The 13772-nt window shown below is 34.5% G+C and overlaps 1 protein-coding gene across 1 annotated transcript in view; it reads right to left on the minus strand.

Annotated features, from left to right (window-relative positions):
- The window catches only part of CDH9 (cadherin 9), a gene marked incomplete at both ends in the record, with an annotated part of 77900 nt that overhangs the window by 32508 nt on the left and 31620 nt on the right, over positions 1-13772 (minus strand). The gene's annotated exons all lie outside the window — the stretch shown is intronic.

Consider the following 13772-nt stretch of genomic DNA (forward strand, 5'->3'; position numbering starts at 1 on the left):
GCCATACCATGAATAAGAGTTACTGGGAAAAGCAGAAATACAGAGCAGCCATGTCTTGTTAGATCCATGTGTTTTTATTAGAATACATAAGAGTTTATATATAATTTTACCTACATATCAGTAACAGTTCCCTCTATTTCAGTTTTTCTGAACAACATGAAAAGAGGGGAGGAATACTTCTTTATAACAAATCAGCAGAATAAAGTTGTAAAAAGGCTTTGTCACAATTCATCAAACTTTGAAATTGATTTTTGCCATGAGCAATCTAGATTATTTTTGGCTGGTTAAACAGAAGTTATCTGTGCACCAAGGTGAGCTGTAAAGATAATCCTGAAGCAGCGAATATTTAGGAACAAACTTATCACTAAAGGTCCAGCAGAACTGTTGATCTGGATGCAAAATGAAGACTATTTGAGAAATGTAAAATTCCATAAGTTCTATCTGCTTTCCCCCGACAGCTCCCCACCCCTCTCCACACACACACCCCCAAAAAAGCAAAAAAAAAAAAAAAAAAAAAAAAAGTTTATGCCTACTCATGTTTAACAGGGGAAGGAGAGCCACTATCATTGCTGGCTTCCTAAAAATGTACGGCTTATCAGTAGGATCTTATATTGTGTGTCACTGTAGTAACTAGAAGTTAAAATTATTGCTCTCACCTGGTTTTAGGCACTATTTCAGGGCTGACACAGCAATTTTAGTATGGTTATAAAAACTGAGTAAACATTAACTTTTTTTTCCAGCTTCCTGTTTTGCTGAAAGACAGAATGCTGAATCCTGTTTAGAAAGTGATGTTTTCTTTCAAGGAAGGCATTCCAGAACTCAGGGAAGTCTTTGGGAAATTTCTGTCTTTGCCTCATTATAATATATATCTGCGTTTCCAGAGGCTCAAATGACATATAATATGGTTGCTGAGGAGAATTGATAAGCTGCAACCCTATAGAAAACTTGGAGGTCATTACAAATAGTTCAAGTAGATCTGATATAGAATGAGATCTCATTACAGTTTGCAAAGTATTGATGTTTTCCTTTATTTGTCTAATTCTGTAGAGTGGTGAAAAAATAGTGTTATAACAGCTGCTGCTTCCTAGTAAACTAATAGTGCAACTGGGAGAAATGAATAACAGAAGCATATCCACAGAAAATTTAGTGTCAGCATGCAGTTTGCTCTCTTCTCTGCCAACAATATGCTGTGTCATAAAGGAGGATCTTCATGGACTGTAGGCAATTCTTGAACAGCTAAACTTCTCTTGGATTTTGGGGTCAGAAATTCAACCAGAAAAGGCAATGAACTGAAGCAACTCAGCACTATCTATGAATTAATTAGCAATGTTGTGAATATATTTGGATATTTTTTAACTGAAATCAGTTATGGCCTATTCTCACCCCCACCTAAATGATACCCAAAGAATGTGGATTATTTTTTTTATGTCTAGATTACCTCACAAGAAGTCTTTTTGCACACATTTGCCAAAGGAAGTCAGCATGATTTAAAATACAAACTAGGTTGCTATGTTAGAAGTTTTCTGAGATATTTCCACAGCTGAGCATGCTAGAGAGGAGTAGGGAAGGAAGGGAGGAAGAGTGTTGCCAACAGGTCAAGGGAGGTGATCCTCCTCCTCTACTCAGCCCCGGTGAGGCCACAGCTGGAGTATTGTGTCCAGTTCTGGGCTCCCCAGTACAAGAGGGACATAGAACTACTAGTGTGGGTCCAGAGAAGGGCTACTAGATGACTAGGGGAATGGAGTACAAGGACAGGCTGAGGGAACTGGGCCTGTTTAGCCTGGAAAAGAGAAGACTGAGGGGAGACCTCATTAATGTATATAAATACCTGAGGAGAGGGTGTCAAGAGGATGAAGTTGCTCTCTTTTCGGTTGTGCCCAGAGACCGGAGGAGAAGCAATGGGCACAAACTGAAGCACAGGAAGTTCTGGCTGAATATAAGGGAGCATTTCTTTACTGTGAGGGTGACAGAGCACTGGAGCAGGTTGCCCAGGGAGGTTGTGGAGTCTCCTTCTCTGGAGATACTCAAAACCCCTCCTGCATGCCATCCTGTGCAATGTGCTCTAGGTGATCCTGCTTGGCAGCGGTGTTCGACTAGATGATCTCCAGAGGTCCCTTCCAACCTCGACCATTCTGTGACTCTGTGAATTGATCCTAGGTGGTGGGGGAAGGTGTTTTAGCTATTTTTATTTTTTTTCTCACCATCCCACTATATTTTAATTGTTAATAAATTAAATTACTCTTCCCCAAGTAGAGTCTGTTTTGCTAATGATCATAATTGGTAAATGATTTCTTCATTTTGACCCCCAAATTTTCCATTTTACTTTTCCCCTATCCCGTTGAAGAAGAGTGAAAGAGTAGCTGGGTAGGGTTTTGGCAGACAGCCAATGTCAGACCGACCACACTAGCAAACTAGAGTGAAAGATGCTGGAGAAAATGTGAGAATGACCAGAACAGCAGTCTAAGGAATAATACAAACACTTGTCTACAAAAAAAAGTGAAATTCAATCCAGTCCTACCCAGTATGCCTATACTTTCTCAGGGTGGGAGATAACTCTGAGAGTTCTCAAAAGGCATGTCTTATTTTATTTATTTTTTCTTTTTGTTTGGTTTTGTTTAGATGAATTCTCAATATTATTTTTTCCCCACACAGCTTCTATATAATTTTGCTGTTCTTGTATCTCAAAGATTCTCTGTATATTTGTATGCAATGAACAAAGAATAACAATGTGTTGAAAGTCTTGAATTTTCCAAGCTTTACGAGCAATCTAGTATCAGTATAGGTTTGTTGTTGTTGTTTCTTTTATTCTTTGCTTAGATGGATGTTTTTGAGTCTAGAGGCTTAAGCGCTTTGTGAAGGATGGAATCCTAATGTGAGGGTGGAAAAAGGCAGAAAGGTAATTTTGAGGGTAAGAGAGAAGACAAATCTAGATTAAATCTGTGTGAGTAGTGTCATTTTGTGAGTGTGTTCTTGTGTGCGTGTTTTTTTTTTTGTATGTGCATGTAAGAATACAGAGTCCAAAAAGGAAATCTGAATTAGAGAGAGCATCACTCCTTATCTAGGACTGTGTGATTCAGTGTCAGAATAGAGTTCCACTAACATAGATTTCCAGAACTCATGAGGAGTGGGACATAATGTTGAAAAAAACATTTGAAATTAAAATGATTTTCTGAATTGCACTTAAAATGTGTTGGTTCTATGTGTTCTTCAGCCCTTGAAAGAGTCCTTGGACTCTTTCAAGAGAGTCTAAGCAGGTCTCCTAACATGACACCAGAGTGTTTTGCATAGCAGATGTAAATATCCTGCAGAGTATTTCCTTAGTGCAAAAGAAGTCTTCTAGAAAATGAGATGGGTACACATTTTGCTATTTTTTCATATAAAGTCTTATTTTTCAGTATATCTCATGCATGTCCCAGCTTTCAATTTTGAGGAAAAAAATATGTTTGTTTTAGACTTCGGTCTTCTAATATAAAGTTTTCAAAAAGCCATTTAACATGAAAAAAAAAAAAAAAAAAGGAAAATTTGAAACAGAATGTTTTTGACATTATCAGACAATTTCCTTTCTATTTTTTGTCAAGTCAACTTTTATCAAAATGACAATTACTAAAAAGTTTTGACTTTTTACAGTGAATATGTTTTTTTTTTTTTTTATTTCCCCCCCCCCAGCTCTGTTTAAAAGAAAGCTCAACTCAAATCAGAAAGGCTGCTTCATTTACAGAAATAGAAGACCAGCTGGAGTAAGTAGAGAGGAAGGAAGGACTTTGTCTCCCTAAAGGAGAAGCTCTTGTGCTTGCTTCCTGTTTTCAAGCACAATGACAATCTGCTGTTCATCAAGTTTATTCATGGAGAGAAGACTTTAGAAGAGGATTATTTTCACAAGCTGAAAAGATATGGGAGAAGTCTGGGAAACCTCTGGAGGCAAAACTAGAAATTTTGTTCTGTTAAAATCTTCAAGAAAATAAGCGGATGGACAGCTTACTTAGACAGCGTGGATCCAGGGATTCTTTTTATCTCGACATACTGCTGAAGACATGAGTGAACTATTAAGTGAGCTACAGAAATACTGAAACATATTAAACCACTTTTAATTTGAGAGCAGGTTATTCTCTCTGAATAGATTGAGTCTGTGCATTGGCAAGGAACTGGAGAAATTATGAAATGCAAGTAGTCATCTAGGCCTACAAATTCTAGGAACCTATAAAATTCACCAACAGGATCTCCTTAGCTCTCCAGTTGGAGTACATCACGTCAGACTACTTTCTATAAAAAGTCAAGGGCTAAACATCGAGACCTAAAGCTAATGTTTGGCTGGAAGACAGTTCCTATCTAGACAGTGGAAGAAGTAATGAACCGCAAGGTGGACTTTGCTTTTTTGTACATGACCCCAATTTAGGAGAGATTTTTCTAGACTGCTTTTTCTAGGTTTTCTAGACTGCTTTTTCTAGATTTTACCAATCTTTCTGCCAAAAGATTGGTAGAATAAAAGGTTTGTAAGGCCAAGAGAAAAAGAGGAGTATAAACAGAACAGGAGCAAGTGTCAACAAATAAATAGATAAATGGTCTCAATTTAGAAGAGTAATAAATAGATGTGACTGAAAAAAACAAACAACAACAAAAACCAGCTTAGAACAAAGAAGGTACCTGTGGAACAGGTCTCAAAGGAACAGTAACATTGCATGGGAAAAAATAAGAAATAACTTAAAATGTTGTTCACCTGTATATATTGAGCAGAAATAAAGAACAGAAATAAAGAGCAGGTAGAAGGGTGGCATGAAAGAGGAGATACAGTATTACATAGATTTCATTTTACCCAGTTGATGATTTTTAATCATCAATATATGTAAGTATATGTAATCAACAGTATATGTAAGGTGAAATTTCATTACACTTGAAAATATGCGGTCTCATATTTTTCTGTACAGTCTCTCATAATGGTTGATTTAGAAGTCAGCTGATGTGCTAGCTCCTATAGCTGGGTACTGTATGTTTGTTTTAGCTTGATCTCCCATTCAGAAATTATAAAATTTGCACCACTGTGGTGAACACAAATGGGCACTGTAATCCCTGCTAGCAAGACTAAAAGTAATTTATGAGAGATACAAAAAAGAGCAGGCTATGCTGAGGAGTGTAGCTTTATTTCTCATAACTCTTCTCCTTTCCATTTTACTCCATTACAGTAAAAACTCATGGGCCTTACCATGCATTCCAGAAATATGAGATTCTATTTTTATGAAGCTTCCCTATGGAAACAGTCCCTTACGTTATATAAACATAACAGGGAAATAATTCTCATCATTTCTTGTGTGTATTCTCTTCTGATGTTTCAGGGTTTTGTTCTATCTTTCATTTTTTATGATAAAATGAATTCACATTTTAGATTGTGTTATCAGGACTTGCATTAAAAAGAAGTACATGTTAATGACTGCCTCACCTCATAGGAAGAAGTAATGTTACTAAACTACTCTGTCTAATCTATTTGAAATGCTATGTGGGGTAGATGCTTTTGACAGTGAATACAATACATACACCATTGCAAAATAATATCTGGTATTAAACTGGAAAAGAATGTCTAAAGCTGAACAAAGCCTCTAGCCCTTGCCCTCCTGCTGTTCAATACCTTGGTACAGTAACTTTAGTTTCCCTTTGGTAGTAATTGTGACTGTGAAATACATCAGATGCCCTGCATGAGAATTTGAAAAGCATTATGGACACAATAAGAAATGGAAAATAGTAAAAAGAATGAGAAGTAATTTGTAGTATTTGTGGGTGAACAAGACTGTGTCTGTTTACTCTTTGAGGTATCTACTTTTTTACCTGTTACCATAGTCACTTCTGAAACAAGAATACTGGTGCCATCAAATGGCAGATTCTTTCAAGTGTTAATGTTGACTACCTTTTACATTGTATTTCTTAGACTAATGAGGTATAGTATAAAGTGATCTGTCATCCATAATAAATGAACTGCAGCTTAGAAGTCTTTTCCATTTTGTTCAACATGCTCTACATACTTACAATTAGAAAACACTTTTCTTTTAGGCAGAACAAGTATATGCAGTCTATGTTTAAATAATAAAAACAACAATAAAAAATAACCAAAGCAACAGCAACAAAATCCTATTGTTAAAATTTCTATTCAAAATAGTGATGAAACTCACCAGTTGCATACTCCTGTGTTCGGAGCTGCTATGAATATGGTAAGGTATAAAACTAGAATTAACTGCTAATAAAAGAAATATATTTAAAGTGCAACAAGTAATGCTATAATATGTCTTAGTTACTTTCTGTCTGCGCAGAATTCTCTTACAGAGTGTGTGGAAATAGGCCAGCTTTACTGACTAACATCTTCTAGTCATGGTAATTCAGGCACAGGAACTCTACCACTTAAAAATTTCTTGAAGGTCTGGTTCCTCTTTAGGGTTAAGAACTGGAGATCTTGGCCCTTTTCTCCCAACCTTAATTTTATTTACTTTTTCAGCTGTTCTTATAATAAACTCAGGAAAAGTTTGCTTCCCCTTGATCCTGCTAGGAGAAGTAGTAGCTCCTAAAGGCTAAAATGTGTTATTTATTGATTAAAAATCCCGATTTCTACACAGAAGCTCCAAGAAAGTTTTCAGGTATATTCATATTTTTTAATTTACAAAATAATGAAGTAATTGGAAGGCTTCTGACTCAGAAGTAATTGGAAGAAAGTCAAAAAAATGAATTTAAAAGAAAAATGTTTCAATAATTGGCATTTTTTGGACAAAATTTTGAGTTTCTGTTATACATTCCTGTACAGTTCTGTATTTTAACCTGTAGTACAAAGAGGTTTGTGATGTTTTGGGAAGGAACAATTAAGCTTCCTGTACCTATGTTTCTTTTGTTCTTTTATATTGAGCTTGGCTTTTGTATCTCTAGATCTTTTTGTATCTCACTTTGGATTTCTAAGTAGGGGGCTAGACTCTCATGTGCAATATCAAAATTCTTCTGTGATAGAAGTACATATAAATTGCAATCCTAACAGAGTTTCTAGCTTTTGCCAGCTGCACAGACAAGTGTGATCAGAAATGAAGTGTTAATCTCTCTTATGACCATGAGAATGTGGAAAATAACAATTATAAATGTGGAAAATAACAAAATAACAATTTCCTTTGAAAATGTAGTAAATGAAGAAGTTATTAAGAAACACAAATTTACATCAGTTTAATATGTGCTTCATATGTTTTTTAGATACTGTGAATGTTGTCTGTGGAAATCATAAAAAAGAATAATTTGAAAATGAAATAGAAGCTAAAGCAGAGACAATAAAATTAATTTCAAGGTTATTTTAGTCATGATATATATATATATACACACACATATATGTATATGTATATGTGTATGTACACATGTATGTGTACACATATATGTACATATGTACATATGTACATGTACACATATATGTACACATGTATGTACACATATACGTATATGTACACATATACGTATATGTGTACATACATGTGTAGAATCATAGAATCATAGAATCATAGAATATCCTGAGTTGGAAGGGACCCTTAAGGATCATCAAGTCCAACTCTTGACACTGCACAGGTCTACCCAAAGATATGTGTACATATATGTATATATATATTTTTTAAACTACATATCAGAGTACTATTTTTAGACAAAAAAAATGGAAAACAATTCTAGAACCTACATGTGTATATGTAAGTAAATGTGTGTAAGCATGTACATATTTGTGTATGTGTGTATCAAGAAAAAAAAAAAAAAAACTTGAATTTTAAGTAAGGTTTTAACTTTAAGAGATTTTAATTTTCAAGATTGTTGTTATTATGTCTATATATTTTTTATCTTCAAAAGAGCTCAGTTGTCTGCCAAGTGACTGACATGCACAAGTGTTCAGCTAAAGACCGCTGAGTTGTCAATTGATCATAATTGTACATTGGTCATTGATTGCAGGGATATGATCACAGTGGGTGGTTTAAAACCTCATTGATTTGAAAAAATCTTGTTGAAAAAGATTAAAGGTACTGATTCTGAACTAGTCGTTTTGGAAAGATTCATAGCCTGAGCTGGGCCTGAGCCTGAGCTCATTTCCAAACTTTTAGATTCCAGAGTGTTTAGGTCTCAGTGAAAATTATCTGGATATATGCTCTTAAATAGATGATTTATCTTCCTCAGTTACACGTGTTCCAGACACATTGTATCTTTTAAAATTGTATTCATGAACTCAGTAATTCATGAATTAGTTTTCTGGACCATGAAATATAAGACTTTTTTACCGGACCTCTCTCTTACTACCTTACTGCACTAAAGAGGTGGTTAATATTTAGATGTGTTTTTTTTTTTTTTTTTTTACACAATTGTCATTTATTTGAATTTATGATAAAATAAGCCTTTTTTATTTATTTATTTATTTCACACCTCCAATATACTGTGTACATGGTCTTACCAATTTATTAATCATTTATCATTTAACATTTGCCTTGGGGTAGAATGAAGTCACTGTTACTGCTACTGAGTTGGCTTGCTGACAGGAATCTGATAGGAAACATTCTGTTACATACAGGATATTCACACACATCTATACATACTTCTGTGGACAGCACGTTAGATCTGTTGTGTTTAAAAAATAATAATAAAAAATAACAATTAGTTGTGAGCAATACCTATTTTAAATATGAAAACACAACTTTCATAACAAGTAAAATTGATACTTTCAGAGAGCTTACTAATGCTCATTCTCAATTTCACAGTGTCAAATATATATGAGATTGTGGAAAAAAAAAAAAGCAATTCTGGAAAGTCTTTTGAGGCATCTGGTAAGATAGCAGATAATTAAGTTTGAGCAGCAGGATTGCTGTCATTGTGAAAACTTGTAGATGTGTTTTTCTAGATATTAAGAAAAATATAGTAATTGAATGAGAAATGCTGTAAGCTATCTTGTTCCATGTACTCAATAAATGATAAGCATCGGTGGGAATAATACAGAGTAATTTTCAGGTAAGATTGTCCAGGATAATCTTTTTCTTACTTTCAATGTCTTAACTCTGTGAAGATTGACAGGAGATTTCCAAAATAACTACGTGATTGACAAGAAGGGAAAATGATGACATAGCATTCATGCTGAATCATTAATTAAATGAAGAAAATCACTCACATAGTATCTGCCATTTTTATGATTTATCTTGTGTCACTAGAACCTTCTTTTCATCAACTTTCATGCCTATTTTCACAATTTAATTGAAAAAAAATATCATATTTTATTTCTGCAATTAATATAAGCACATACATTATATGTGTGTATATATATATATACATGGGCAGGTTTTAAGTGAGAAAGTACTGATTTAACAATATTTTAACTACCATGGGCAGATATTCTGAGTCCTTACATCTCTGTAGGAAACCATTTTCTGTCTCTTTTAAGGAGAACAGTGGACTTCTTGAGGAGTTTTATTTCATTCTTGAGATTACTACAGTCAGGCTAGTGTAATGCTGTAGCAAAACCATTTGTAGTAAAACTAGTCCTAATAATTCTGATTCATATTAGATAAAATCTTCAATTCCTAGTTGCTCTTCTAAAATTGAGGGTCAGAGGTAGAGAGGGATATATTATGAAATGAGGTACACAAGATAAATAAAGGGAATCTGGACCTTTGCTTTGTAATGGACCAATCTGTTTGATAAGACTGTTACATCTTTGGAAGACTGAAAATCATGTTAAAACATATTTATGTATATGGAGGATTGTGCGATGCTTTGTTACTTGGATTAATATTATAATACAAACTATTGTTGTAATTTATCTTAGAACCAAATACAATCCTTTGCATCTTATTTATACTTTCTGGAAACACTTAATAGTTATAGAGAAATCTGGTGGGGAAAAAAAGCCACCTGTCATTGTGTTTTACTTTCAAAATAAACATTTTACACTCAGCTACATAACATTAGCAACTAAAAATGTATATTTAAGCATCCAAAAAGCTTCCTTTGCTTTTAAAAAGGACATAAAGCTTCAGGAGATTAGATTAAGCAAGCATCCTAGACATATGCTCTTATGCTTTAACAGGACAAAAAATAATTAGCTACTTCTAAATCCATTTTGTAAATTCGTTTTATTGCTACATATAACTAATTCTCAGGTAGATTTAACTTAGATCTAGTCATCTTCAATTAATGACTTAGATTTGTGTCCAGCCTACTATAGATCTAACACCTGAGAAACTCCACTCTCAAAAATTTAAATGAAGATTTTTTTTTTTTTTTTTCAGACACCTAAGATTTCATAAGTAGCTTCATTATACGGTATTAGGAAATAAGAAAGAACCATGTGCATTGGTGTGATATAAATGGAGACTTTCATGTTTTCACTTTAAACAGGAAAAAACCTACAGTTATACAACATATTACCTCCTCCATACTATTAAATTGTTTATATATATATATATATAATTGCTTATATGTATATATATATAATAAGTTTATAATGTTTGCCATGTTTTCTTTTCAATAAAGGATATAGCACACCTATGTCTCTATTTGACATATTCCTTCTGATAGAGGCACAGGTGTTCCTGATATTAATAATGTCAATTAGTCTCAGCAATTCCTGTCCTTAGCACCAGCAGTTCAGTTGCTGCAGGTTCCAATATAGATATATAAATGTGAGAAAGGGCTCACTGCACCTGTTATACTGAAGCTTGTCTTGAAAGAAGCAAAATTATCTGTACTTGCAACAGCCTGTATGGGAGCAGATTAGGTGCATGAAAGCTGACTTTATGCATAGGAACCCAGTATTTACTGTCACTCTGTAAACAGGTTGTGCATGGTTGTGAATAGTAATCCATATTTTTATCAAAGGATTGCATAAAGGGTGCATGATTGTATCAAAAGGTATGTAAACTGTCTGAAGAAACATTGTTGTTCTTTAATATTTTCAGAATATCATTGAGATTTCTATTTTTTAGATGTGAAGCCATGAAAGATGAAAGGGCCTTGGTTTAACATCCTGTCTGAAGGACAGCATCTCTAGCAATGCAGAACATATACCATTGTACCGCGCTGCAGTGTGAGCAAAAGTGCTGATGTAAAGAATTCAGAACAATTATGCTTTTCTTCAGAGATTAAAGTGTTATAGCTGAAAAACTACTGAAATAAAATGAAGTAAAAAGGAAACATCAAATAACTTTTAGTTTAAGAATGATGAGTTCTTTTAGTGCTAATTTCAAGTTCTAATCTAGAGAGGTCCAGACCTTTTTTTAAAATTATTATTTAGGTACAAAGAGAATGGGAAATAATACAATGCTTTCAATAAGGTAGCCTGTTGAACAATATTGCACTGAATCCTTTTGGAGAGAAGTAAAGGGGAGCAACATTTAACCTATCCCAGGCATGAAAATTCCTTCACAAGAAGGGTGCTCCAAGGGTGCTGCAACATAGTGTATTGGGTCTGGCTGGGATGGAGTTAACTTTCCCTGCAGCAGCCCATACAGTGCTGTGCTAGAACTTGTAGCCAGAAGTAGACACCAGCGTTGTGTCTACTGCTGAGCAATACTGGCACTGCATCAGGACTCCATCTACCCCAATCCCAGAGCCAGCAGGCTGAGGCAAGAGGCGAGGAAGGGACATCACCAGGACAGCTGACCTAAACCAATCAAAGGGGTATTCCATACCATATGATGCCACACTCAGCCATAAAAGGTGGAAAAACAAAGAAGAGGGGAGGGCTTTCATGAAAATATCTGTCTTCCCGAACAACAGCTACATGTGTTGAGGCTCTGCTTCAAGGATGTGGTCAAGCATCACTCGGTGGTGGGAAGTATAGGAAGTAGAGAGCAATTTGTTTCCTCTGTACTTCCACACATTCTTTGCTTGTTTTCCTTCCTTCCTTCCTTCCTTCCTTCCTTCCTTCCTTCCTTCCTTCCTTCCTTCCTTCCTTCCTTCCTTCCTTCCTTCCTTCCTTCCTTCCTTCCTTCCTTCCTTCCTTCCTTCCTTTTTTTTTAACCCTTTTCCCCTTTCCATTTTCCCTTTAGTTAAATTATTTAATTAATAATAATTTTCCCTTAATAATTATTTTTCCTTTAATTAAATTATCCTTATCTCAACCCATGTATTGTTTCTTTCCTTTTCTTCTTCCCCTCTTCTTCAGAGGAGAGGGAGTGAGAGAGTAATTGTGGTGGAGTTCAGCTGCCTAGCAAGGAAAAATCACAGCAAGTAGATGAACATAAAATCTTCCTCTGATTGGTGGGAAACTGAGACATACAGAAATTAAAGTTTGTGCTCACTTCAAAACTACATCTTCTAAGTTTAGGCCAGACAGTTCATAAAGCCTAAAGCCTTTAAAATCCATCTATCCAGCTAATTGCTGTATCTCAACTGCTGTCATATTATCTCTTCCTGTGAGAAAAAGCGTAGACCATGAAGGGTTAGCAGCTGCACATTTATGGGAGCACAGAGGAGGTCACAAAATTGTCAATGAGTTTGGCAGTAGCTCAGTTCCCACAGGACAGAACTATGAAAAGTATTTACACCTTACTGTGTTTACAGCAACCACTCGGTACCTTTCTTTGCTGAAAGCAGTTCTACAAAAGCTCCACTTCTTCTAACACCACGAGTGAGTGATTACTCACATGGAGTTAATAGAAGGCTCTGGTTTTCCAATTGAATTTGCTCAGACATGTGGTATCATAAGGAGCAAAATAAAAATAAATAAATAAATAAATAAATAAATAAATAAATAAAAGCCTGTATGGAAGATTTAAGGATTTTGTAACCGAAGAAAAATGAATAGATAAAGCAATTTTTTATCCACAGCTAGCTATGAAACTCTCCTGCCTTTTACAGCTGTACTTTTCTTGCATGCTCCTGTCACTTTCTGAGCACCAGTTCTGACCTCATGTAATCTGATCCAGGGAACAAAACAAACAAAACTAGTACTGAAATTGAATAATCCTTTATTATTATTTTTTTCTGATAATTTAGCTCTTTACTTTTTTTTTTTCCTTTTTTTTTTTTTCCTTTTATTTTTTTTTTTTTTTTGACAGGTAAGGCATAAGGCAACACAACTAGGAGCAGAGAGAGAGTAAAAGAACTGCTCCTTTTGGCTGTAGCTCAAGATCTATCTGTAATACGAAAATGTACATCTTAAGACTGTAAAATATTAGAATTCTTCAGGGGCCGTAATTTGAATTTTATTTACGCTGATTTTTGTTCCTAATTTTTCTGAATGTGCAGTGCTTCTCAGTTCTGCTTCTCAGTTCTTTCAAGTGTAACTTTTCTGTATAGACTTTAAAGGAACTATGACATTTCTGATAACTTATGAGGAATTTCCTGAATTGTGTAGACATAAATTATTTATTTCAGTGCCTTCTTACCTCCGTATGTTTATGCATATGTACATAATATACTGTGCTTTTCATCCTGATAGTTTATTGTAAGAAACTCTTATTTCATATTTTCATATTTATTTTGTTGAAAGGGATAATTGTTTTCTTATAAAGACATTTATGAGAAATAATAAAGAAGATAAATTTTAAATGGATAAAAATAGTGCCTTTGAAGAGAACCCTAGATAGATTCTGATGATTACAGAGGTTTTGAAATTCATTAGTTTTAGTGTTAAATGCAAACAGACATATAGAAGGTATTCTAGCTACAAGATTTCTACCATTGTGCTTAGTTTGTGTAAAGGAATTCTAATGCCATATTTTGTAAATGTAAAATGTGGACTTGTGGATAAAACATTTATTGGAAATATATCTTGTTTCTGAAGCTAACACAATGAT

Source organism: Aythya marila, assembly GCF_965140915.1.
Source record: "Aythya marila genome assembly, chromosome: 2".
Taxonomy (NCBI): Eukaryota; Metazoa; Chordata; class Aves; order Anseriformes; family Anatidae; genus Aythya; species Aythya marila.